This window comes from Diachasma alloeum, unplaced genomic scaffold, assembly GCF_001412515.2.
Source record: "Diachasma alloeum isolate Michigan unplaced genomic scaffold, Dall2.0 Dall_scaffold_00675, whole genome shotgun sequence".
Taxonomy (NCBI): Eukaryota; Metazoa; Arthropoda; class Insecta; order Hymenoptera; family Braconidae; genus Diachasma; species Diachasma alloeum.
The window spans coordinates 245,719-271,773 of NW_021680807.1; the positions used below are offsets into that span (position 1 = coordinate 245,719).

General features: G+C 36.6%; 1 protein-coding gene across 2 annotated transcripts in view; it reads left to right on the plus strand.

The window, feature by feature from the left end:
* Window positions 1–309: 309 nt before the first annotated feature.
* The window catches only part of LOC114841524 (fibroblast growth factor receptor 3-like), a gene marked incomplete at its 3' end in the record, with an annotated part of 65,570 nt that continues 39,824 nt past the window's right edge, over window positions 310–26,055 (plus strand). Inside the window, 1 exon segment of one of the 2 annotated variants that reach the window (XM_029126538.1) lies at window positions 310–689. 2 annotated transcript variants of the gene reach the window in all.

Consider the following 26,055-nt stretch of genomic DNA (forward strand, 5'->3'; position numbering starts at 1 on the left):
TACGACAGTAGACGTTGAACGAGGGGGTGCTACATTATGCCCAAATGTCCCGCGAGAGTAGAGTGGGTTTAAATTAAAAGAGACCAAGAAACATCAAAACGACAATAAAAAAGCAGAGAAGCGTGAGGGAGGTGTGCATGTGACGTTTGAATCGTTGGTTTTTGAGTTCTCCGCGCATCTAGCCGATCGTAGGTCGGAGTGCGCATGAAAAAACGGTAGTGGGGTAGACTGAACGGGGGTTGGTGGAGGGGAATGTGGGCGCGAGCGGTTTATTTCAAGCGACGCTCCGGCACTTCGCCCCGAGCTTCCTGAGAGGCATCCTTGGATAAAACGTCGGGCAGTGTCGTTTCACCACTCGCAACGAATGGTTTCATTTGTCATTTCATTGGATTATCATCTGCATAACGAGACCTTAAAGTGCGTCATTAATTGATCTGACGTTTAATGAATTTTGTGAACAATTGTGATGGGATAATTGTGCTTTGTGAGACTGGGATAAGTCATAATAAAAACGAGTGATTGAGATGATTGAAGATTGGGAGAAACACGTGACAAGTGCTGAGTGAAACTATAACTTTAATCATCGGTTGGAATTAGTGTTTTGGAACTGATATCCAATAGCTCCCTCCCCACATCCAAACCCGGAGAACGAGACAGGGAGCTAATAACGAGAAATCACTGTCAATCTGGTAAGCAAAAGCGATTACAATAGTTTTCATCTGACATTTAAAAATCCATTACATCATCATTACTGTCCCGACTCGATATTTATCGCGTCGTTGAATTTTCAGTCAACTTGAGAATAAACTGCACAATGGAGTTCGTTAGTCTTTAATTGACCCTTATATACCGGTGCCTTGTCTATTCCACTGCGACCATCGATACCACACGGCGAAACATCTCGAATTAATCGATGGAAAAAAAAACTAAATTGAAGATTCGTTAAGATTGTGAGGATTGACTAGGATGTTTCAAGTATTTACGATCAAATGATCCAACGATTGGAATTTCCATTGGGTAAAAATTCGTCTTTAGAATGGAAGTTGAAACAGCCACTTACAGAGTACATTTTTTCGTCGTTAAAATATTTCATTTAGTTACTCGATAATAACAAACCGGTAGATCTAATGCGAATGGTAGTAGCAGATATATTAACGACTCACAATCAAAGTAATTGAGATATAAAAAAATGGAAAATCAATTACGTCAACATTAAGTTCTGATCCGATGATGAGATGAGATGATTGGAGCGATGATACCTGTGGGATATCATTAATCTAACATGAAGAATTCATATCAGTTTAATCCGCCCCATCAATAATGTGACTCGGAAACCGAAAAGAGGGAGACAAGACTGGGAAGAAGACTTCAGTGAAATATTTCAACTCCTTCAGATCGTAAAAACCAATGAATTTATAAGACTATGTAGCGATGGTCACTCGGTTAATGAGATTACGCGAGCATAAACATGCTTCCGGTATTTACTCACGGTAACGATTAATAACGAGACTGGCGTGTGCTTCTTGAGTATATGCGTTATAATACACGTGTAGAAACGCTACAAACCAGTCATACTGTGTTAACACTTGTTTTAAATCATAAATCGATGATTAATTAGTGATTAGTGCGGATGTTGATGGATTGTTGCACCTGAACATCTTCATTAATTGATTTGAATATCCAAGTCATAAATAACATTCTAATTAAATAGATCGTTCATTAGGATTCATGGAATTTGAAAAATCAAATTTTCACATTTTCTTATTTTGTCAATTCTATTGAACGATTTGATTTCCATACGATTTATTTGCATTGTTTCCTGAAATCCATCCATATGTTATCATAATACAAATGATTTTTCCATCGAGTCCCGGATGAACGCGTGAGACAGTGGGACAATTGTTTGTTCTCCTTGAGAGGCCAGTTTAGCCCTGGATTATTTTATGAATCGACTCATGTTAAAAAAGACGAAAGAGTGAGAGAGAGGAAAAATAGAGGGAGAGAGAATAGTAGCGCGAGGAAGAGGCGTAAGAGAGTATACAAGAAACAGACTGCGATTTATTTGACAGATCGCACCGCGGCCACCGAGAGTCGAGTGCCTACAAGCAAGAGTGGTTTATTTTATAAGGCGAGATTATCGGGGGTTCTACCCAGTCAGAATAGAATAATGGGACGTACTTCAAAATACCGTCATATGGGTTATTACATGTGCATGAGTATCTGCCCACTGTTTGATGATACCACGATTCTTTATGGTTACTTCCCTCGACATCTTGTCTAGTAACATTGGCACGAATTGTTATATTTAAATTCAAGATACGACCGCATTATCCTGAAAAATTAGAACGGAAAATGACAACTTGTTTGTTTGGAAGGGATCAATCTGTTGTTTTTAATCGGGTTGGAGAATTATTATTCCAATTGTTCAGTTAACTTTAATGTGGAGTTCTGAAATACAAAGGGCCCATTTTGTCGATTTGAGTTTCTAAGATATTCTCGGCAATTCTCATTTAAACCAATGTTAAGTTAGTTTTATAAGCTTCTCTAGCGGCGTCATTTCGCATGTTATCGAGGTAATTTTGGGCGAAATGTTGTCAATATTACCGTGCGGAATGTTAACAATATTACCGGAGCATACATACCTTCGTGCCGAAAACTTCTTGGGACCTTTACATACGGACGCCCACACATAGGGTGAATAATGCAAATATACTGAATTGGGAAAATATTTGCTCAATGAAAACAACATATAACAGTTCAACTTACATTGTGGAATGTATGTGCCATATATGTGAATTAAATATTCCAAGCATGCCAAATTTATCGAGACTATTGTTGAAATATATTTTCCACTTTTTCTCTTGTAGGATATCTCAACGGTTTCTCTGCGACCCTTTTTTAGTTTGAGTAATGATTCTCATGTTTATTATTGTCTAATTAGAGGACAAGAGTATTAAACTATGCCCACCGCTTTGAAAATATCAAATCTAGAAGTTGATCTTTTGAATATATTGAATTATATTGTATTTTGTTATATTACTTATCAGAACATTTGGTATTCTTTAGTGATTACGATATATCGCATCTGCACACATCAAAGAAATTTACGAGACATCTTCCTGCGAAAAAGAAAGAAATTAAAAACTTACTTCATTATATCGCTCATGGATCTTTGTTCGCAAGGTACAGATGGACTATATTGAAATATATGGATCGAATATTCCCCATGTATTGACTGGGAATATACTATATGTTCTTTGCATACAATATAACATCTCAAATGCATTCAAGACTCGTATGGTGGATTATATGGGCCATATATTTTATTTATAGGCCAAGTATGTGAAATATGATTGGACTATATTATAAAATATAGGTAAGGGTCTGGCAAAATGGGAGGTGTTGAGATCTCTTCCAATCGTCAATATCTTTGTTTATAAGTGAAGATATTGACAACTAGAGAAGATAACGAAACGACCCATTTTGCCCGAACTCTCCCCTAATATTGCTATATCTCCACCATGCGAGATTTTTGTTAGGAGTCGTTCCTTAGAGGATGGAATTCTCTTCATCCATTGTTTTTCTCTAAATAATGATTCTCATCTTCATTGTTTTTTAACCAGAGGACAAGTTCATTGAAATATGACCATCTCTTTCAGAATAAGAAACAATTAATTGGATTTATTACATAAAATAACTTTATTGTTTACTATTGAAATGACAATAGTGAATGCTTTGTGTTATTATTCAATATAAGAACAATATCGGAAGTTTGGGTCCAGGGGTTATGCAGCTCCTCGACACATCAAAGAAATTCACAAAACATTTTCCCGCGAGAAAGAAAAAAAATTACTTCATTATCTCGTTCATGCATCTTTCTTCGTAAGATGTAGAGTCTAATGGAACGCGACACGCGCGTCGTTGACCCCCACCGCCAAGCAATAATTGTCAGTAGAATGTGCCGTTATTCATTGCAACAAAACGTAAATGTGTGAGTAGTCATGTACCGGCAAGAGGCAAAGTGATGAGAAATAGCGGGAGAAGAAAAAGTTTATTCATATGTAGAGTTGAAATGACTATGTAATGTAGAAAGAATGATAGAAAGTGAGTGCCGTATGTGATAATTAATAAAACCTCGCTTCAATGTTGCCTCGCGGGGCACACGCCGACACGTGTAATTACTGTCGATACTTGTTGTATATGCACGGAGGCTTCTCAATTGAGCAAGTATTAATTCCCAATCACGATAAATCATTGAATTCCGAGTGCATGAAAATGCTTGAGCCCCCGCTCTTAATTTTCATAATAGTGACATGGAATCAAATTTTAGGAAAAATAATTATAAAATTTCATGTTTTAAGCAGAATTCTATGGAATTCATCAGAACCCACTGTAATGAAGACAAATTTCTCGAGTTCTTGAATTTCAGTTGAAATGTCGGCTGTTCCGGGATTGGACACAGAAAATTCTAAGAAAATTTTTTAACATTATCTCACGCGTTTTCACGTACATGCCGTTGAAGATGCGAATTTTTCATATTGTGAGGATTCATTGCGACAGAAAAATTCTTGAACTTTTCAATTTGGGTTGGATTCATTTTTATTGAAATAGATCATTTATTTTTCCAATGTACTGTTTCGGATTTGCTTTTTTTAATTCATTCAAATTAGCTTTCCAACAATTTTTAAGGAATTTTTGAAAAGATATGCAACTCAAATTTTATATGTTAAGATTTTCAAGGTGAAGAACGATTTCAGTTAATAATTATTATCAGAACTTCATATACATCAGCTATTATTCAACACTTCAACACTATAAAATTGGTGCTAAAATTACACATGCAAATCATCATTGAAACCGGATGAAAACGTTGAATTTCCTCGCTTGTAAACAACATCAAATACGTCTTCTTCACCCTGATTATATTAATAATTCAAATGTGAAAGATAGACGAGTAGAAAACACATTTATAAATTTCACAGTATCCATTTCATTCTCTGAGAGTGGCGACACCCACATACTTTTTCAGTTTACAGCCACCCGAATGTATGAAAAATAAAGATTATTTTTTGCATTTAGAATCGTGCTGAGCTTGTCTATCGAAAATTCCATAATAATCCCGGTCTAAAAATTTGAATGAAAGATTAGGACTCAATGACCATCTTTAGATGTACAAATTTCCAGAGCAATATTCCTCCAATTTTTTCTCCTGATTCCTCAACGGCGGTTTAACGAACCCATAAGGGGTACATATTTCTCCTCAATTGCTCGTTTATTACGTAATTACGTTGAAAGATATGTGTAAAAAAAGCTCTATAATCGTGTAAATCAAGTGGTTGTGACTCAACTTCCCTTGTACTGTCCTTCCTCCATCTTTTATACGATTTGGTGCTTCGAGAATTTAGTTAAGTAAACTTGACCCGACCGTCAAGACAATTCTGGGAAATAACTTCGGGGATTTTTCTTCCCACAATATTATAAAAAAATTCAATTTTCTGTCATCTCAATGCAGGGAAATTGCTTGTTTAAATGATTCAAGGTTATCGGGAATGTCATAGGAAATACCGCAATTTCCTTTCAACTTGGAGAAGACAAATAGTTTTTAATTGTTGGAAGTAGTTTTGGCCATATTTCGATCAGCAGCAGTCAAAATAATCACAAGAATTTACTCAACAAATCGCAGGACGTTTCGAGCGCTCAAGGCCCTCCTCCTCAGGTGCCCGTTTTATTCTACATCAAGAAAGCAGATATTAGATTTCAATTGTAAGCTATTGGACAACTATTATTACCGAATGGTATTTAAAAAAAAGGAAAATAATCTTAACATGGCTATTTACCAACTAATAAATTCATAAGCAAACAAGGAAATAAATCGAGAATCCATTGTGTACAATCAAATGCTATAAAACATTAATCGACATAATTACTCGACTTTAAAGTCAAGAAAATATTGTCTTCAGGTGTCAAAAACTACTTCCAACAATTGAAAATGAACGGTCGAGAACTTCGCTTTAATTTGAAAAATAGTTTTGTTTAAAAAATATTCAAAATTGTTGGTGTTTAGTGACGCATCAACAGCTTGGTTATTAGCGATATGATCGAAATTCTCAATGGATTTTTGATGATGATTGGATTGAACCGATTTTTCCCATATTCCAAGAATATTCGAGTTATGAAACTACGAACCTATATTTTTCAAAATTTACATTCTCCATATTCAAGTTAGAAATCCACGGAGTCTATTCATAGTATGAAGACCAATAGATTTTCATTTGCAAGACAACCAAAACTGGACGTTAAATTGTATTATGAATTGATGAATGTTTGGACATTTGAATGTACGGAGAGAAAAATCTATGGAAAATTATCAATGATTTAGTACTTGCAGATCGTGTTGATATGTCAGGAGCTTTTACAAACATTAAAATAAGCAAGACAAAAAATCGCAATGTTGTAAGTAAAAATTTCATGAAAATATTGTAATTTTTACGAGAGTTATTGCACCTTATACTACAGTACAAGTAAAAATTCCTGACAAGGCAATACACTACTCCATTACTAACGTCTGCGTGCGGCTAATTTTCAACAGATGTTCGTCTTCGATAGAGATATGGACGGCGTTCTCAAATGCAACCGATGAAGTCCCTTCAAACAGCCTCTTTAAAATAACTTTCAAATGATTCAAATTGCTAGGACTTTCCGTGATTCAATCTTCAACGTATCTCAAAAATTTTTTTCACAGAGAGAACAATCCCAATGTATCAAAAAATAGTAAAACAAACGAGAATAAAACACTACAAAGATGAAGAAGAATATGCGCACGAGCCACGATGAATCTTGATCCGCCTTTCACGCTAATTACTCCGGTAGGTTGCACGTTTAATAATTGCTGGAAAATCTCCTCGAGCGTAAAAGTTCAAGTTCCCGCAGTGAAAGAGAAGTGAAAAAAAAGGAACAGCGGAATGAAAGAAGTACAAGCAAGTTCACCTTCGAGGGATGGAAATAAAGAAAAATAATAATACAAAGTAAAGAAGGAGGGAAAAATAAAAGAAGCAAGAACTTAACGAGACAGATGTGATGAGCGAAGGACTCGAACGAGGTAACAGGTTATTTGCTTAAGCTCTTCTTCACATTCGTACGGTTGTAGCAAACGTGTGAATGCGGCTTTTATATTTCTCCTTTTGCCTTTTTTATCCTCCCCCTCTCTTTCTTCTCTTTCTCACCATTTTTGACCAGGTGGATCCTGTCAAGGCGGCCGGTGTAGGCTGTGTATTTCACGCCCTCCCCATATACGTTCCTTGTATCCACAACACGACTTTTTGAGGTGTCATTATCCAACCGCAGAGCCACTAGGCTTACACGTGAATTTTAAATTCTCCGGTTTAACCGCAACAACAGGAATTATGGGAGACAATTTTTTTTGTCTTCGTCTGGATTGTTGTCATGAATAAAAAGAAATCTAAACAACGAAAAGAGTAGTTCCTTATGAACTTCATCAGAAATATTTGTTCACAATTTTTTCGATGTATTTTGTAACGAAATCATAAGCAAGAGCATTTTAAAAATTATGTAAAAATCATTCTATCAATATCGTTCAATCTCATAGGATTAGAAAGAAATTCATGTGCCTATTAGTTTCAGTTTCGCAAAATACGTTGAAAAAAAACCCGCATAGAATCAAAATTCTGCGTGCAGATAGCTCTCCAAAAATCATTTTAGAAAATGATACAACTTTCTGTATCATTAATCATTTATAAGATTAGGAGAAGTGGGGCCTATACTGCTCTGTCTCCACGACCACAAAACTATTTCATACTTGTTCACTTTCAACATTGGGGATCTAATGGCAGCAAGTATTTAACACAACAATTTGAAACTTTTGACTATTTTTAATTAAGAAAATCCTTTTTTGGCATTTTTAGGTAGATACAATGTAAAATTCGTGGTATGTAAGATTTTTTACTAAATAGAGAGATTTCATGTTACTTAATTAAATTTTTCAATATGACAATTATCGAATGTAAGTCAACTATGCGGAATACTGAGTGGTATTACCCTTGCTCGATTTCCAGATTAGTTTTTCGCTAATTTAGAGAATTCTACGAGTGATCGAGGATTTATAATTGAAGAAATAATATAAGAATACTAGACAAATAGAATAAGAATATTAGAAATAATAGCAGAAGAAGGCTTAAGAATAGGGTGTTTTATTCAGAGTTAGGGTTTTCAATGCAAAAATAGTACATTAGAGTACAAGGGCACAAATTTCGTTTTCAACGAATGTGTATTTTACAAGCCGAGCCGAAGGCGAGGTCTGTACACACATTCGTTGAAAACGAAATTTATTACCGAGTGCTCTATAATATTTTATGTCAAGTCGTGCAGAAGTCGAGTTTTGAGCAAGCTGTGCGAAGCGCAGCGTGCGATAAACGCGACTTATTGCACTGCGCGACATAAATTATATTATTCCTTAGCGGGGCGGTACATGCACCTACCGTAATCAAAGTGCAGAAAAAAAAATATTATAAACTACTAAATAATAGTACATTAGAGTACAAGGGCACAAATTTCGTTTTCAACGAATGTGTGTACAGACCTCGCCTTCGGCTCGGCCCGTAAACTACACATTCGTTGAAAACGAAATTTATTACCGAGTGCTCTATAATATTTTATGTCAAGTCGTGCAAAAGTCGAGTTTTGAACAGGCTGCGCGAAGCGCAGCGTGCGATAAACTCGACTTATTGTACGGCGCGACATAAAATGAAGTAAGTATGGAAGTAGGTATGGTGTCATAAAGCTTATGATACTAAAATAAGGAAATAGGAAAAACAAATTCAATCTTGTCACCAACTTATCACGAGGCATTTTATTATGATGTTAACGGAAACGAAAAGAACGATTGATCAAATCGGTAATCGAGAATGAAGACAATTCAAAAAACAGGTATATACGAATATCGACTGTCTCGAATAAATCTCTTGAATATGAATGCTTTCATTTCATATCAGAACATAACATTATTTGAGGAGCTCCATATTGAGCAAAAAGTGTCCCTGATCCATGCGGGTATTTCTTTTCATCAATATATTGCTAAATTTCGGGCTCATTGTCCCGAAAATTCTTTCTATAAAAAGTACTCCTAATTATTTCCTGTTAACCTCGTTCTTTCAAAGATGTTGCCAAAGAAATCGCCAGATCATAATTAATTTGTAAAATATCAAGAAATGTGGATTCATTCAGTAATTATGATGTCATCGAGACACGCACGCGAGGACAACTATCATTAACCCTGAAGAACACGTTTAGTAAAATGGATGAGAATACCTGCCGAGTACAAGAAAACCTATTGGTCGTTTTGATTGCGAGCCTTTATCCCCACTTTAATTCTTCCGGATGCAATAGGTCCCGGAACGATGCATGATGCTTTAGTTGGAAGTATGATTTCTTGTTTAGGTTCCATCGGGGAGAAAAGACGCGGTCGCCATTCACTCGACCTCGTTGCGCTCGTTCCGCCAATTAGACGATACAGTTCTGGTCTTTTTTTTTTAATTCAGCTACAACATCCTAAGATGCATAAGTTCACATCACTTCATGTTCACATCACATCACTTCTTTGTGGTGGTTTATTAAACGGGGAAATTATCAGGAGACCTCCTCTGGGAACAAATCGAGTACCGTGGGATTCACTTTGTTATAAATTGACGACTCAATGATTTGGTTATTCATTTTTTTTTTTAGAATAGAACAAATTTATTAATTTATGGAGAATAGTAGAAGAGTCATTTAAAATTCTATTTTAATTCACTGGTGATAGGTATGCCTATTTTTGGTCTAATGGATACATTTATTCTGAGACAATTGATAGATTCTTGGAACTGAGGAAAAAACACTAATGAATTCATTCATGCAGTCTTAATAATTAAATACTTGTTCGATTGATTGAATTAAGGCAAGTAGGATTTTTCAATAAGTGGGGGAGAGCCAGGGTTCGGGAAAATTGTAATTTGAAATTACCGTTACTCTATTACTCAGTCACTCAAGTATTTGAATGTGAAATTTTTCTATTAATTGGAAAATGAATAACTCAACGCACTTATTACAGATTATATAAGTAATCAATAACTGAATCGCTGTGAATATCCATTACGTTGTCATTGAGTAATCGTCATTAAAAATTCCAAATTATTTCAGTAATTGTTAATGAAAATATAGAATTGACCATTATTCTTTCGATCGGTATTTGATATTCAGCCATTTCACATTACTTGCTTGGCAGTTCAAATGAAATATGAATTTTTGACTTCTTTGGATAATCGGTAATTAAGTTTTAATAATACATATTTACTTGAGAAATGAGTAATGATTATCAGACAATTTTCTGTTACTGATTCATCAACTCAAATCCGAAATTATCCAATTCAATCGTTAATCAGTGTTACTGATTATTCTTCAATTATTGATTGTTCAACGATTGATCAAAATGTTGAATTATTCAATTTCTCGACTAATCATCAATGAAACCTATCAATTATGTAATTACACAGGTAATGATAAATTATAAATGTTGATTTTCAAGTTATTAAATTCTTAAAAATCGAAACCGGAAATTTGTGAGAAAGGGGGCTTTTGCAAAGCGGCGAGAGGGGGGATGTGCATTGAGAATTCACAACCGAAGAAGTCGAATCGGTGAGTTTTTCAAAGATATCTCCGAAACTAAGGGAGATAGCGAATTTTCATTGAAAATTTGGGGGAGGGGGAGGGGTTGTGCTTTGTGAATCCAAGACCAAAAAACTCACCGACTCAATTTTTTTGGTTTTGGATTCTCAAAGCATAATTGATAGGTTTCACTGATGATTACTCGAGAAATTGAATAATTCAACATTTTGATTAATCGTTGAACAATCAACAATTGAAGAATAATCAGTAACACTGATTAACGACTGAATTGGATAATTTCGGATGTGAGTTGATGATTAAATCAGTAACAGAAAATTGTCTGATAATCATTACTCATTTCAAGTAAATAGTTATTTTCATCACAAGGTCCACAAGGTATTTTCTGACGAATGTGGCTTTGTAGGCCGAGCCGAAGGTGAGGCCTATAATCACATTCGTCAGAAAATACTTTTGGACCGTGTGATGAATGCAATTTTTCGTCAGAAGGCCCGTAAACCGCGATCAAACCGAGCGAAGCGAGGTTAGAATCGCGGTTTACCGGATCTTCTCACGAAAATATGTATTATTAATAGTTAATTACGGATTATCAAAAGAAGTCAAAAGTTCATATTTCATTTGAACTGCCAAACAAGTAATGTGAAATGGCTGAATATCAAATACCGATCGAAAGAATAATGGTCAATTCTATATTTTAAAAAACTCACTGACGCAATTTTTTTGGTTTTGGATTCTCAAAGCACAACCCCTTCCCCCCCAAATTTTCAGTAAAATTTCGCTATCTCCCTTAGTTTTGGAGATATTTTTGAAAAACTCACCGACTCAATTTTTGGGTTGTTAATTCTCAATAATTCCCAATAATAATTCCTCATTCAAATTTATGAATAATAAAAAATTGAACAATTCTCATTTACAATTTATAATTTTTTAGTGATTGATGAATCTCTCATCGTCATTAATAATTAATGGAAAGTGTGAATAGTATGCTAATTCATCTTGATAAATGATGAAGTATTGAGAATCTTTGTATTTCTGATTATTGGTTACCTAATGAATGGTAATCCGTTTCATTGCAATTGATGATTACTCGGTTATCACTCAATTTCCAATTTCAATTACCGATTAATGAAATAATCAAAAAATAAAGAATCTCAATTAAAAAATTGATGGTGTAATTGTAATTAGAGTTTAAAATATTACAAAAGTAATGATTACTCCCGAACCCTGGGGAGAGCGGAGTAAAATGGACGATGGGGTAAAATGGAATAATATGAAGCTGGATTACTATATAGGTTGCAATTTTCACTAGATACATGTATGATGGAAATTCATTGCGTATTACACGTGAGAGGGGGAGTAGAGATGGGCATTGGCGATCGTGTCGTAACACTACGCGCGAAATATTTCTCGAGCAGCCATTTTATTGCATCTCTCCTACTTCTCTAATCAAACGGTGATACTTTCGGTTTTTCTAGGTTTCAGCCTGCCTCACTGCCCATTTTTTTGTTTATTGCTAATTTTCCTCTTCTATTTCTTTTTTCCTCGTTCTCCCCCATTTTTACATCTAAGAAAAATAGGAAAATTCTCATGAAGATAGAAAGATTTCCGCAGAGAATTTGCTACCTATTTTTCACTTACCAATATTTATTTTTATTTTTAATGGAATTTGTTCCAAGTTTCAAGGATCTTGCAACTGGCCACCGCCCGGGGGCCTTCAGTATTTACATTTTATGTACCTAATAGTTGATACAAAAAGAAAGAGTCTGATTGTGTGTTCATTTTGCCGGATGAGCATCGAGAAATTAAAACATAACTTTTACGATATTGTGCGCATGATGAGATGGTCCAGTATAAAGCGTTGATATGAAGAATGAGGAGTTATGGAATTTCACCATTTATTGTTGGAAGTGAACAAGACCTCCCCAACTTACCAATATTTCAGAAAAAATCTCAAAACTGTAATTTTTTTCTTCTTTTTCAAGCTTACATGTGAATAATAGAATTTCCAAATTTAAGAATTATACGATAAGCTGGGGGTAAGGCCTAGGATTAATAATGTTATGGTCGAGTGGGGTCAAATGCCGGGTAGGGCAGCAAAATTTTAAATTAACTAATTAGGTTTTTTCAGCGATAAATTTGTCACGAGAGGGTGATTAGAGGATAATTGAATCATATAAGTTGTGAAACAAAAATTATTTTTAGAATTGCCTATTTTTTTTTTAATTCCATAAGCAATCTCGTCAATTCCGATTTTGTTTAAATTTTTCTGTTGATCAATAAATTTCATGACGAACATTCCAACCAATGAATAAATAAAACCGTAAATTTTTCCACCAAAAGTCATTGACATGCTAACACAATACAAACATTTACGGAACCAAAGTCCTTAATCTCGATTGGCATCGAATAACCAACTGAATCCACATAACCGCGAGTGCTTGTATAATTTAATACGTTATTCATTCATACCCCCGTTGCATCCACGCACAAGATGAGATTGGCCGATGAAGAGGAGGTGAAATACCCGGCGGGGCAGGAGTATTATACGAATGAGCAGGGGAACTCAGTTGTCGGCTGTATCAGTGCGGTCCCACGGGATGAAGCGTGCCTGAGATTCCGTGTAATTCTCAAGCCCCGTACCAACAAGAAAACGAAATTACTTCTGATGATAAAAAAACTCGAGGACCTCGAAAGTCTATCTGGAACACCGAGTGGCCCCTTTTCGGAATGCCCAGTGGCATTTAATTATATCTCAGTGGCTAAAATTAAAATTACACCAGACGGGGTCAATAAATTGCCTATTATACAAGGGGAGACTGAGGAGTTTATCGGAAATGATCCATTTCCACTTATAAGGGCAAATTCAGTAGTTGATAAACCGAATAACGAAAAACAAATACGCTTTTTTTTCGAAGTTGATGATTATTTATGGAACGAGCAATCCTGAAAAGAAATGTCAGCAAATATTTCTGTCCAGGGATTAGGAAGGGATGCGCACTTCACATGCATACGTTGCGAGACATTCCGAATGATGCAATATTAGTCAAGTCTTTCCAAATTGCTAAATATTTTTTACTATAGTACACTATAAAAACCACCATAGTGGAAAATAATTTTTTCAATAATAAAAAGGATATTATAAAAAAAATAGTGTACACTGTTGGAAATTTTTTGAAATTTCATGGAAAATGTGGTAGTAACTCTCATGAGAGTGGCATTAATCCTATTTAGGAGAAAAATGGTTTTGAAATTTCAAGTTTTAGGTAGAATTCTACGAACTTCATGAGTTTTCAGTGAAAGTGAGATGCAAAGTTCGCAACTTGATTGAATTTTCAATGGAAAATAAATATTCAGAAACAAAATTACATGAAATTTCAAATTTTTCCGAATTTTCAGTGGAAATTAAACATGATAATAATTTCCGAGATTTGACACGAAAAATTGGGACACCAATTTTCAACAATACAGGATAGTAATTTTAATATAAATATAAAAGATATTCCAAACAGAAATGAGAGGGGGGGTTGATGAATGAGGATTTGGACTTCAGTAGCTTCGCTATAGACCAGAAATCTCGCTGATTTTTCACATTATTGAGGGTGCACATGACTTTCTTCTTGTATTCTTTTTCTTTGTACCGCTTAAGAGCTTCATACCTGAAGTAAATTTCCTAAAAGTCTAAACGCGCCTACACTTAATAGCAATTATTCTGTTGATTTGTTGATAGACTGTGATTATCGTGAATATAAAACTCTTTATAATTTCTTCATTGATTGTATACAATTTAAGCTAAGTCTTGATAGTACTGATTCTACTTCTCAACGACATGGCAAATGCCTTGCTGCTCTATCATCGGACCATTTATTCAAGTTCAGGAAGTTTAATTAGAATATCAACAAAATAACAAAATAACACTAACACAAGTTGAATTTTTATGCCCGAAAAAAATGTATCATCCTAAGAAGTCGCAGGTAGCCCAGTGGATAGCGCGCTTGTCTACGGATCAGAGGGACCCCGGATCGAACCCCAGCAGAGGGGCAAATTTTTAAATGTTTGATTTCAGTGTATTTCAATTTCCAAGTGCGCGATAATAATCCAGGACGAATAATTAATGGAAACTCATGATGATGATAATTTTTTTCCCATCCATTGTTAATTAACCGACAATCACAATCACCAACAACGCTTAGCAACAGTGATGTACGGTCCGACCGCACTCTCTTTCATAGGTTACTCTAAATTCATAAAAAGGGTTATGAAGCAATAAGAAATTGTTTATACAAATATCTGTAAACAATACTCAAGTTTATTTAGCCGAAGCTCGATTGAGCCTTTAAAATGTGGTAATTCAAGGCTTGAATCAAGCCTTGGCACCGAGCTTCGTTCAAGCCCTGCGGACTAAGCCTGAAACGAGGTTATCATTTTAGGGCTGAAGGAGGATTGATCCAAGGCTGAGCCCCAGCCCTGATTGAGCATTTCCGAGCCTTGGTCCAGGGCTTGATGAGCCCTGTTTCTATCGTCAATTCTTACCTGGGTTGTAAACTAATAAGTGCCCTCACCAATTATCTGCAGTTATCTGTAACTTACGCATTTTCACTCATAACGTGTTATGCTAACTCTTCGTATCCAAAGCTCTCAACCCCCATGCTATGGGACTATGTATCCTCAATGCATTGAATAAATAATCATAATATAAATATAATATACTTTGTGGCAATTAGTCGGTGATAACAAACGTTTCACAAACGTTTTTGTAAAGGAAATGTTGTGGGACCCAAAAAAATAAGCTCTTTTATGTAGTCATAAAAAAAACACTTAAGTGGAACAAAGGAAAGTTTTCGACAATTCCATGATCACCTAGAGGGTAAACACTTCCGAGTTCTAGAAAATTTTCTCAGCTACCGGAAAAACTCTTGACATTTCTCTATACGTCTACCCACTTACCAGATAGACAGCCAGATAAAAACCACTTGACTCAGCGATAAAGCGTAAAATTCGTAGCAATTTCTCTAAAAACGAGTCATTTCATGGAGAAACATCTAGGTAGTGCTTAGGTAGTCCTGAAAATCACCAGAGTCGTATCAACTTAATCCATTTACTCCATTTACTTCTCGAACAAATCATTCCATTAAATTATTTTCCCTCAACAATTTTCATTGAAAAACCTCTCGTCCCAATATCCCACAACCCACTTGACTCACATATGCACTACATTCGCTGGCATTTATTTCCAAAATGATTCTTTGGACTCCTCTTCACTCCTCCCAACTGATAATGCCTGAATCCCGTGCATTACGATTTGAAAATGCAATTGATTCCCATTCTCAATTGGCCGAAATAGCTCCGATATGACATATAACCCAATCGTTCATAAATCCCACACGCAGTCTCAATCCAAGCACTAATGCCCGCTAATACACTCGCACATACCTGATTCAATAGATAACCATCGACGTCGGGTTGGTTTACTTGAAGATCACTCATCGATCAGAGAGAGCGTCCGTAGGCGGATTCGGCTCGCACTCGCGTGTCTGACACCTGGAATTAATGCCGGTAGATGTTAAACATTTGGAGAAAACAGATATTATTTATGAGATCCTTAGCTCCTAAATTTATGATTTTCAAACTGCTGGAGGTCAATGATTTTTCAATTGTGGGAGTTTAATTTTATGTACGGTCTCAACTGTACATGTGACCGAATAAAGACAGTTACGATCATTGTGAGACGAACAGTAGAACCCCATGAGGCATTTCATTGTACCAAGGGCCATGTGGGATCATTGACTGCATACCTTCTTCAAACCGCCAAATGTCGATTGTCACAGCTACTAAAATTCGAGAGGACTATTCAAGGTCACAATAACAGACCATGAAGAACCATTGTGAACGGCAAAGTTGGAAAAAGTCGTGGGGAGGGGGGGGGGGGGTTTGTACCTTCTTTCATTCGCCACTCGTCGAAATTTATGTTAAAAGTTGATTTACCGCGGCCGTGGATATTCATCTCAAGTGTAAACAGAGAAAAGTCCCCAGAGTTCTGGCGAAATGTCAATGAGTCATGTTTTTAATGGTGAACGGCCTCAGTGAAAGCCCTCCACCTTCATTCTTCTCTCATATTAAATTTTATTCTTTCCTTAGTTTCTTTCTCTCATTCTTATTAGTTAGTTTGCATAAAACGCCCACCATCGGTACTACTTTTCCTGTTTTTCTTCTCTCATTGACGTCTTTTCGGTGTTTAGAGTGAGGGGTACAGTAGGCATTGGACTCCCGTATACCCGTCTCGTGCGCCATTTCCGGCGTAGAATTCGAGAAGGTCTCCTCCCGAATCACGACTTCCGGTCCTATGCAGCTCAAGTTGAATTAATGAAGGATACTGCGTGGGTCTCTTGGGTTGGGATTTTCTTCGGATTTTGTATTGGGGAGGCGTTTTTGTTAATGATACGTGATGATTTTTCGGACGTGACATGCACCTGTGATCGTGGAGATAATAAATTATGGGAAAAAATGAAATTTTGAATGGGGCCGTGGGGCTTGTTTGCAGGCAATGGGATTTTTTATATATGTGATTACTTTTCTAGGCATGTTTTGAAAATAGTGAACAACCTTCCTATTAGGTGGATGATAAATACGAGCTTGTAGCCTAGTTTTTTTATATACTATTTTATTTTTAGTTTTCTTCATTGTAAAGTGAAAAAAAAAGGATCAAATATTCCAACAAAATAAATCGATTTCGAACTATGTTCATCGTAATCTCAACTATGGCACTCTATATTCCCTTCATTAAACATTTGGTTTTTTCCAAATTCAAAAAGAAAAGAACAAGATTATGTTGAATATTTATTGAATTTTCAATGACTTGATTTTATGTTTCTTCGTTAAGAAGGAAGTCCTCTAATGAACCAGACCTGCTCTTAATTCACTGCAGATGCGTTCACGCCTCGAATAACAACGCGCCCAAACCCTCTTACATCGAAAACGAATTAAAACTCAATGTGAAGTACCTTTATTTCTCTATTCGCACGAAACGCAAAAATCTCAGATGCAATGTCTCCCCGTCCATTGTGTTCCAACACTCGAGTCCTCAGCTGACCGTCTACCCAGGAAACCGCCCATTACCAACCATCAGGCACGACAAGCGCGTGCGGAGGAGCGTGGCCCACACTCACTTCGTTCTCTCAGACCTGCAAATGCTAAACCAAGTCAGAGATGAAATAAGAGAAAGAGAGACTCAACGGAATTTTGCACCCAATAACACAATAACGAGTCCACCGTTGTCACCATTTATTTTCAGCAAGGTTTTTTTTGGAGGAATAAGTGCTCCAAGTTGATAGGAGAGACTCCCCCGCTTGTGGACGTATCTTGATGCTAGATACCCCTCGACAAGATTTTTCTCCGGATAACCATCGGTATTGTGTTTTCGAGCTCTCACAGGTAATCTATCGTGTATTCGGCGCCAGAAGATAATTCTTCATAACATACGTTTGATCAAAAATATAAACAGAATTCATATACTTCAGAAGACTCTAGACTGTTAGTGGATTATTTTTTAAATTTCAAATTAAAAAATATAAAAAATTAAAAGACAAATTTATATGAACTTTTTATAGTAGTTATGCAAGATAACCGATTGATCAATTCCGGAAAGATTCATCACAAAATTATCCCAATTTCATCCCATTTTGACTTCTTACTTTTGTGTGGTATAAATACGAATAGTGATAAGTTCTACAACTAGATAGTTTTTATGAGTTTTCATATCATAAAGAGGGGCCATCCTGATGTTCAAATTTGTTTTGATTGAACGGCAAGGAAAAAGGCTGGGTAGATCTGAATTGACCATACGTAAATAATTTCAACATGCACATTTATCCCATACGCTAGGGATCGAAAGGTATTCACTGTGACATACATGAGTCGACTTTGGCTTTTTTTGTTTTTTTAGGTCGTAGATTCCGAATTTAATTGTTGGAGTGCTCTGAAGTCATGCATTCTTCTGAAAATTATGGAAATGCGAGCTGCCAGTGTCCAAATTTCTTAATCGATTGAAAATGTGATCGACAATATAAAAAACTCAATTTCATTGAATTCAAATCTACAACATTGAAAATTTACATCCATAGCCGTTACTTAATCTTTTTTTAAATCGAGCAGTGAACTAATATAACCCTAGTAAACCTACTGTAACTATTTTCTCTGGCCATTGAGTAGCCATAAAAACTTAAATCTCGGCTAAAGCAGATGTTTGGAGCCGGGTAGGAAGTCGACTGCGCGAGATGATTCTCAGAAACGGAAACACTGGCGCCGGTGATTAGTCGCATTCACGAGACTAGAGAATTTCATCATGTTTTTGTTATTTATTATTTCGTTATTTGTCATTGCAACAAGAACTGGAGATTTCTTGAACTTGAGATTCTATTCATTATTAGTTTCCGAAAAATAGAGACGTGGTTTATTTTTGTACTTTCGTACTTATATCGGGTGTGTAAATATGACGGGCAGAGGTGTTTACCTGAGATAAAAAGTACCGGATAAAGGTATTTTGGAGATAAGTTCACTTCTTGGAACGCTTTGACAGTTTTTTTCGTTTAGTGTTTTTTTTTGTGACGAGTGAGTGTGAAATGCAGCGATTAATATTCGATACGTGCAGTTCACCCACCTAAAATAGTTTGTTTATGCGCGTCACGGTTGAATTCTATCGGCTGAGGTTTTGAGTGTGTGTGGGTATTGCCCAAGATGGCGTGCGCCTTCGAGTCTCCCAACTTGGCAAAGTTGCTGGATGGTTCATACAGTTTGTTGCGTTTAGACGTGCTAAAATGGTTTGTGGAGTGATGGGGGGGGAGAAACTATTTGCGAATCCGTTAGGCACAGTGAGATGTTTTAGCTGCGGGTATTGAATAAGTTTTTTATTTAATTTAGGCGCCATTTTGCGGTTTGACTGAGATTGGGAGGCAGAAAGAAGAATTTGTCGATCAATTAATTTTAGATGGATCATTTTGAATTAAGTGGAAAACAAAATTTTACTCAAGATTTGGCATATAACTTGACTGACATCAACCTTCAACAACCAAGGTCAAGTGGGAGAAAAGCGATACCCCATGGATGAACTAAGCTTGACTGAGCTTTATCAATACTTTGCTCGGTGATTTCATCAAAGAATCATAAAAAAATTGGAATGAGGATAAGGTAAACAGGCCAATTGCTGCACGGTTAAGGAAAATTCGAGTTTCGTGGTAGGATCTAACATAAAAGAATTGCCTAATAGTACATTACGCAACTAGTGCGGAAAGCAAGCGGTTACTCACGAGGGCGGCGCAGCCGCCCGAGTGATACCGCCTGCTGTCCGCATGTGTTGCGTATACTATTTTATATGATAAGTGCGTGATGAAGTCTGGGGGCGGAGGGGGGGGGGGGGAAGGCTAAGCCCCCCACGAGAAAAGGGGGTCCAGGGGGCGAAGCCCCCGGTGGAGGGGCTTGGGGGGGCGAAGGCCCTCCCCACTGAAGAAAAAAGATCACATTTATTTAAAAAAATAAATATAAAAAAGTGTGATTTAAAAATTATGCGGAACTTCTGAAGAAAAAATTATTTATATTCATTAAATATGTAGTTCAAAAAACTTGTAAAGTATTTTTAATAGAAAAAATTTGATTATAATAATTACAAAATACAATTTTTAAAAATCATTAAGAATTTGCAAAAAAAAGAAAGTTATAATTATAAAAAAGTATGATACAAAACGTAATTGAAAAATCGGAGAATATTTTATTTCCATTTTCTTCAAATGTCACATCACTAATAAACTCCTCCTCATCAGTAAATAAATTCTCCTCACTGCCTAACTCTTCATCACTATCAGGAATTATACGATTTTGGCTCATTTTATCTACTTCGAAAATCACCTTTTCATTTTTCAGTCATTCCATGTATTCACTATAGGTTAGATTTCCTTCCTTGTTATTCTCTTTTAATAGGTGATGCGCATGCGCGTCATGCGTTATTTCGGGTTTCAGTTGACTATAGTCAACTGGAAAGTAGCGGGTTTCAAGCGCCGACCCACACTCAACTGAAACCCACTGTTCTAACAGTTGACTATAGTCAACTGAAACTCATGCGGTTACACGCACGTATCATATAAACGGGGGCTTCCATACCTCCATGAATGTTTTAATTAGCAGAAAATTATTTGAAGTCAAAATAACAAAACTAACAATAATTAAATTAAGAAATTGTTGGATACAACCGAAACCCCTAATTCCTGAGCGACTGGGCCAAATTTTTTTTATTCATTAAATGTCGATCAGCAGAAAAATTAATTGATCACATGATTATACACGAGTAATATTTATGAAAAGTGAAATAATCAGTACAGTTTTCTTTTTTTTTTATATTCCGGCTCTTTCTGCCCTCTGATTGGCTAATCGGCCCTATCCAACCCTATGCATGCGGCTGTGGATTCTACACTACACCGCATTCGCACTCCTATAGAACATAGGAGTAGCATGGGAAACCACAGAAAACCCATACCGGTACAGGCGGTCACTATATTAGCGACCTTCCGCTCGTCGGAGCCTCCGGGTGAAAAACTCGGTTCCACGGGAAATCGAACTCACAACCTTTCGGACACTAGGCTCGCACCTAGCCGCTTCGGCCACCGACGTCGGTTTTTCATTTTTTTAATGGAATATTCAATATTGATCTCAGTGTTCATGTCCATGATATGAAATTTAAGATTAGAATGTCATGGGATATTGGACAGGAATTAAGCAATACTCCGTTGATTGTCAATTGCGACGTTTCGCTTTTAATTAAAGCTTCCTCAGGCTCTGGAAACCAAATAAAATACAAGAGTCAAAAACATAATTGGCGAAAACATAATTAAAGACTAGGACATTGTAAACTCAAAAGATTACATGGATACAACCAAATAGAATATATTGAATATTCAATGCAAGTTGAAATCATCTAGAACTAACCCTCGTCCAGAAATTGACCTGTTTACCCTGCTCTTTTTGCCTCCTAATGAAGATAGTTTCTGGTTTGAATAGAGACAACTACAACAATGTAAAAAGGACAACCAGAGTACAGGACGTTTTCATTAGAACAAAAATATTCGCTCTAATGATCCTCAATAGCTACTGACCGTTGCTATTTTTTCCCAAAGTATTTTGTACCTTTTTCTGAACCCACGAAGGAAACCAATATATGGTGAGGGTCTAGCAATTTATTCGGAACATTTTTCGTATTCTGGTGGTTAAATTTTTGGCAAAGCTGCATCAAAATATCCTTGAATTTGTGCAGGACGAAAAAGTATACTAAAAATTTTCCCTAAGGAACGGACAAAATTTACTGAACAAAATATAATCGTGCAAATATAATCCTTCGTATTGTAATTTTCACTATCAGACCTTCATATTCCAATTGGCTGCCAAGAAAAAACTACAAGTTTGGCCCAGATAATTCTCAATACGCACGGAAATTGGAAATTTGCTAAACAGTATAGGAAAAAAATCATCTCAGAATACAGTGATGTTTCTTTATTTTGTGTAATTTTTATCAGATTTTTTTAAATACTAGTACTTCATGGAAATTACAGTCAGAGCGATAAAGGTTTTGGAACAAAAGAGGAAAATTTACCGTTTGTTCTATATTATTCGTTTGTTCACAAATTCAAAACTTTCTGAGAACTTATTTTGCTCCACTTTTACCGTCCGTATGAGGGTAACTTTCACTGCGATTTTCTCTTTGTATTTTTTGTTCATTTTTTATTTTTTCTATTTCATTGGTTTTATCGAACTAATTCTCGATTTGAAACCCCTCCTCTAGCCTGCCTCGCCTCCTTTCTTTTCCTCTCATTATTATCTGCGGATCATGGCCGTCTTACTCTTAGCTGTACCCCATTCGAGCTAGGACTGCACGGAAAACCATGTAAAACTCCAGTCGCACAGCCGGGCGATTGTGCAGTGCCCTAATATATCCATCTGTCACACCAACTAGATGGAGACACTAGGCCGATACACCGTGCCTACCGCCCGCAATTTTTGTGCCAGCTCAACGCTGCTTAGCTTGGATGTCCGCCGGAGCAACACCTCATTCACCTAACCATTACAGTCGTTTCTTTTCTCTTTGTATATTAATGCCATTTAGCAATTTATGCTCTATTTTGAGAATACCTACGCAATTTTACTGTTACGATAAGTGGACAACCTTTTGGAGGGTAGCGTAATGGAAGAGGACGTGTTTTATCCCGAGCCGTGAGACTTTAACCCTTAAGTGATCGCATAATGAAGGAATCAGGGACTTGGAACGCGTTTTTGTTTCGGTTTCGTTCCTCAGGTAAGAAACGAAATAAAATTGTAACGTTACTGCCAGAAATGAAATTCAGGAACGAAAGTCCTGTAATGTTGCTGCATGGAACGAAATGCCGGAACGAAAGTCGAGTAATGTTACCGCTTGAAACACAAGCGCGTAACAAAAGGGAAATAAAATCGCTGCTCGGGCCAAAATAGTGACATAAAAATTTGAAAATTGAGTTCATTCGTAACTTATGGTTTTATTTCAAACGGCAAAATGAATGTCGCAGATTGGGAATTTTTCCGAAAGGATCGAATTGATATGAAAAAAATCGTGAATATGGAATTTCCCATGATTTTGTTACAGATAAAGTAAGTTCATTGAGTTTGGTTTTGGAGTTAATTTATTTAATTCAGATATTCACTATGAAAATCTAAAAAAATGAAAATTTAAAAAAATACTGGGCATTAATTTTTTCATTGTTTCCACATTATTTTTTTATTTCTGATTTTTCCAAGGAATTTCTACAGAAAATATGTCAATAGAATTAAAATGCATTTCGTATAAAACAAGTGGATAATCGCATTTTCTGTATATCGGTATAGTTTATATTGCTAACAAATTAGCAATATGCTTCCGAATGGATTCTCTTTTTTCGAAATTTATTACTCTTATTTTTTATTGTTTCGAATAGTGACACCGATATGACTCTCTTATGATCCCTATATTACCCTTTTATGAGCCCATAGAACCCCCATATGACCCCATCTGGCTCCATGTGACATCTATATGGCCCCACATAACCCTATATAAGCCCACATGATTGCATATCACTCCATCCCGAGTAGAAATTTCATCGGGAGCCACCAATGTGCATTGGGAACCTATGAGTTTATTGCAGGTTACTGACTCATAGGTTATACCTGACGTGTAACCTGTAGATTCCAAACGCAACAATACTAGTAGAGATGATCATTCTGGGTAACAGATGAGTTTACCACCGATCACTAACTCATGTAGCTTAACCCCTTCGTAATTTATTTGTCCCTTATAAGGTGTTAAAGACATTTAATTGTGCAAGTCCGGTGGGGTATAACTGATCCCATCAGAAAATCCATCAGTAAACTAAATAAGGGTCAGAAATAAGGGTTAAAATCAAAGGTCAGAAATAAAGGTCACGAGAGTCAGGAATAAGGAACAGAAATTAGGGTCAGAAAGAAGGGTCAAAACTAAGGGTCACGAGAGTCCGAAATGAGAGTCAAAAATAAACGTCAGAGATAAGGGTCACAGGGGTCAGGAATGAGGCTCACAAAAAAGGGTAAAAACTGAGGGTCACAAGGGTCATAAATGAGAGTCAAAAATAAACGTCAGAAATAAGAGTCACAAGGGTCAGGAATGAACGTCAGAAATAAGAGTTGCGAGGGTCAGAAATAAGGTTCGTTAATTAGGAAGGGTCATAATGAATGTTTGGGCAAAATCATATGTCAATCACAAGAGAATCCGAATCTTCGCCTTATCTAGAATATCTAAATGTTATATTTCCAAGAATCACAGGATAACGGACTTGTCCTTCAGCACAAAAGACGATCACCAAAGTTAAGGTTGTTGTCGTGTAACTTTTTTTTTCGACAGTTTTTTTAAAATTTTTATCGTAGATCGCTCTAAAAATTAGCTGTAAAATAAGCCCATTATAATTGCAATTGACCATCTCAAACTTAAGATAATTTTTTTTTCTAATTTTACATGTTGAATGCAGTTTCATCTTTTTTAATTTTTTAAAAAACAACCACTCGACATTTTTTATAAAAAAAAAACAGTGTAGAAATAGTGTCAATCAATGTACAGAAAAAAAATGAAATTGATTGACCATTTCATTTTCGAAAAATCATCATAGAAAGTTATTTTTTCCCCCAATGGGCGGGGCAAGTGAGTTCAGTATGCGAGTCGTGACAACAACGCAGCTTCGAGTCGGTGGCGCGGATGTATTTGAAATGGTCGGGTTATACTGAGTAGTTCAAAAATGCGGTAATTCAGTCTTTTTTTTTTGAGTGACTATCTATAAACACTGTAATAATTAACTAACATGGAAAATCTCTCTATATAATAAAAAAAATAAGCCTAAAAATTCAGGCGACGCTCAAAATTCAGGCGACGCTTGATCCGGCCCATATATGGGGTTGCTATGGGGTTCTATGGGGTTCTATGGGGTTCAATGGGGTTTCTATGGGGTTCTATGGAGTTCTATGGGGTTGTTGTGTGGTTCTATGGGTTGCTATGGGGTTACTATGGTGTTGCTATGGGGTTCTATGGGATTGTCATGGGGTTGCTATGGGATTCTATGGAGTTGCTATGGCGTTGCTATGGGGTTTCTATGGCGTTGCTATGGGGTTCTATGAGGTTGCTATGGCGTTGCTATGGGGTTGCTATAGGGTTGCCATGGGGTTGCTATGAGGTTGCTATGAGGTTACTATGGAGTTTCTATGGAGTTTCTATGGCGTTGCTATGGCGTTGCTATGGGGTTGCTATGAGGTTGCTATGGTGTTTCTATGGCGTTGCTATGGCGTGGCTATGGGGTTTAATGTTAAAAAATCCTTCATTCATCCATTTAACCCCTTTTTCTATGCCAAACACANACTGAAAGCTCAACAATTCTCCTTCCTGAGCAAATATTCGTTTTTTCATTCTCTCATTCAACCTGACTTGTATTTGCAGCAGTGTCTTGAAGTTTTTGGTTTTCTTTGGCACGCACCATCTTCGAAGCAAAATTTCGCTGTTTATTCAATACATGTGCTTTCACAAACCTCCCTTTGTGCCTCAGCCGATTCGATNGCTATGGGGTTGCCATGGGGTTACTATGGGGTCCTATGAGGTTGCTATCGAGTGGCTATGGGGTTGCTATGCGGTTGCTATGGGGTGGATTTGGGTCCGATGGGGGTGCTGTAGGGTTGCTGTGGGGTTTGCTATGGAGCTTCTATGGGGTTCTTATGGGGTTCCTAGGTGGCCCTAGGAGTTCCTATGGGAGGGGGGTCCGATAACACTGGGATCTGATGGCACATTTCAAGGATCGGAGTTAGGCACCAGTGTGAGGGGGGGGG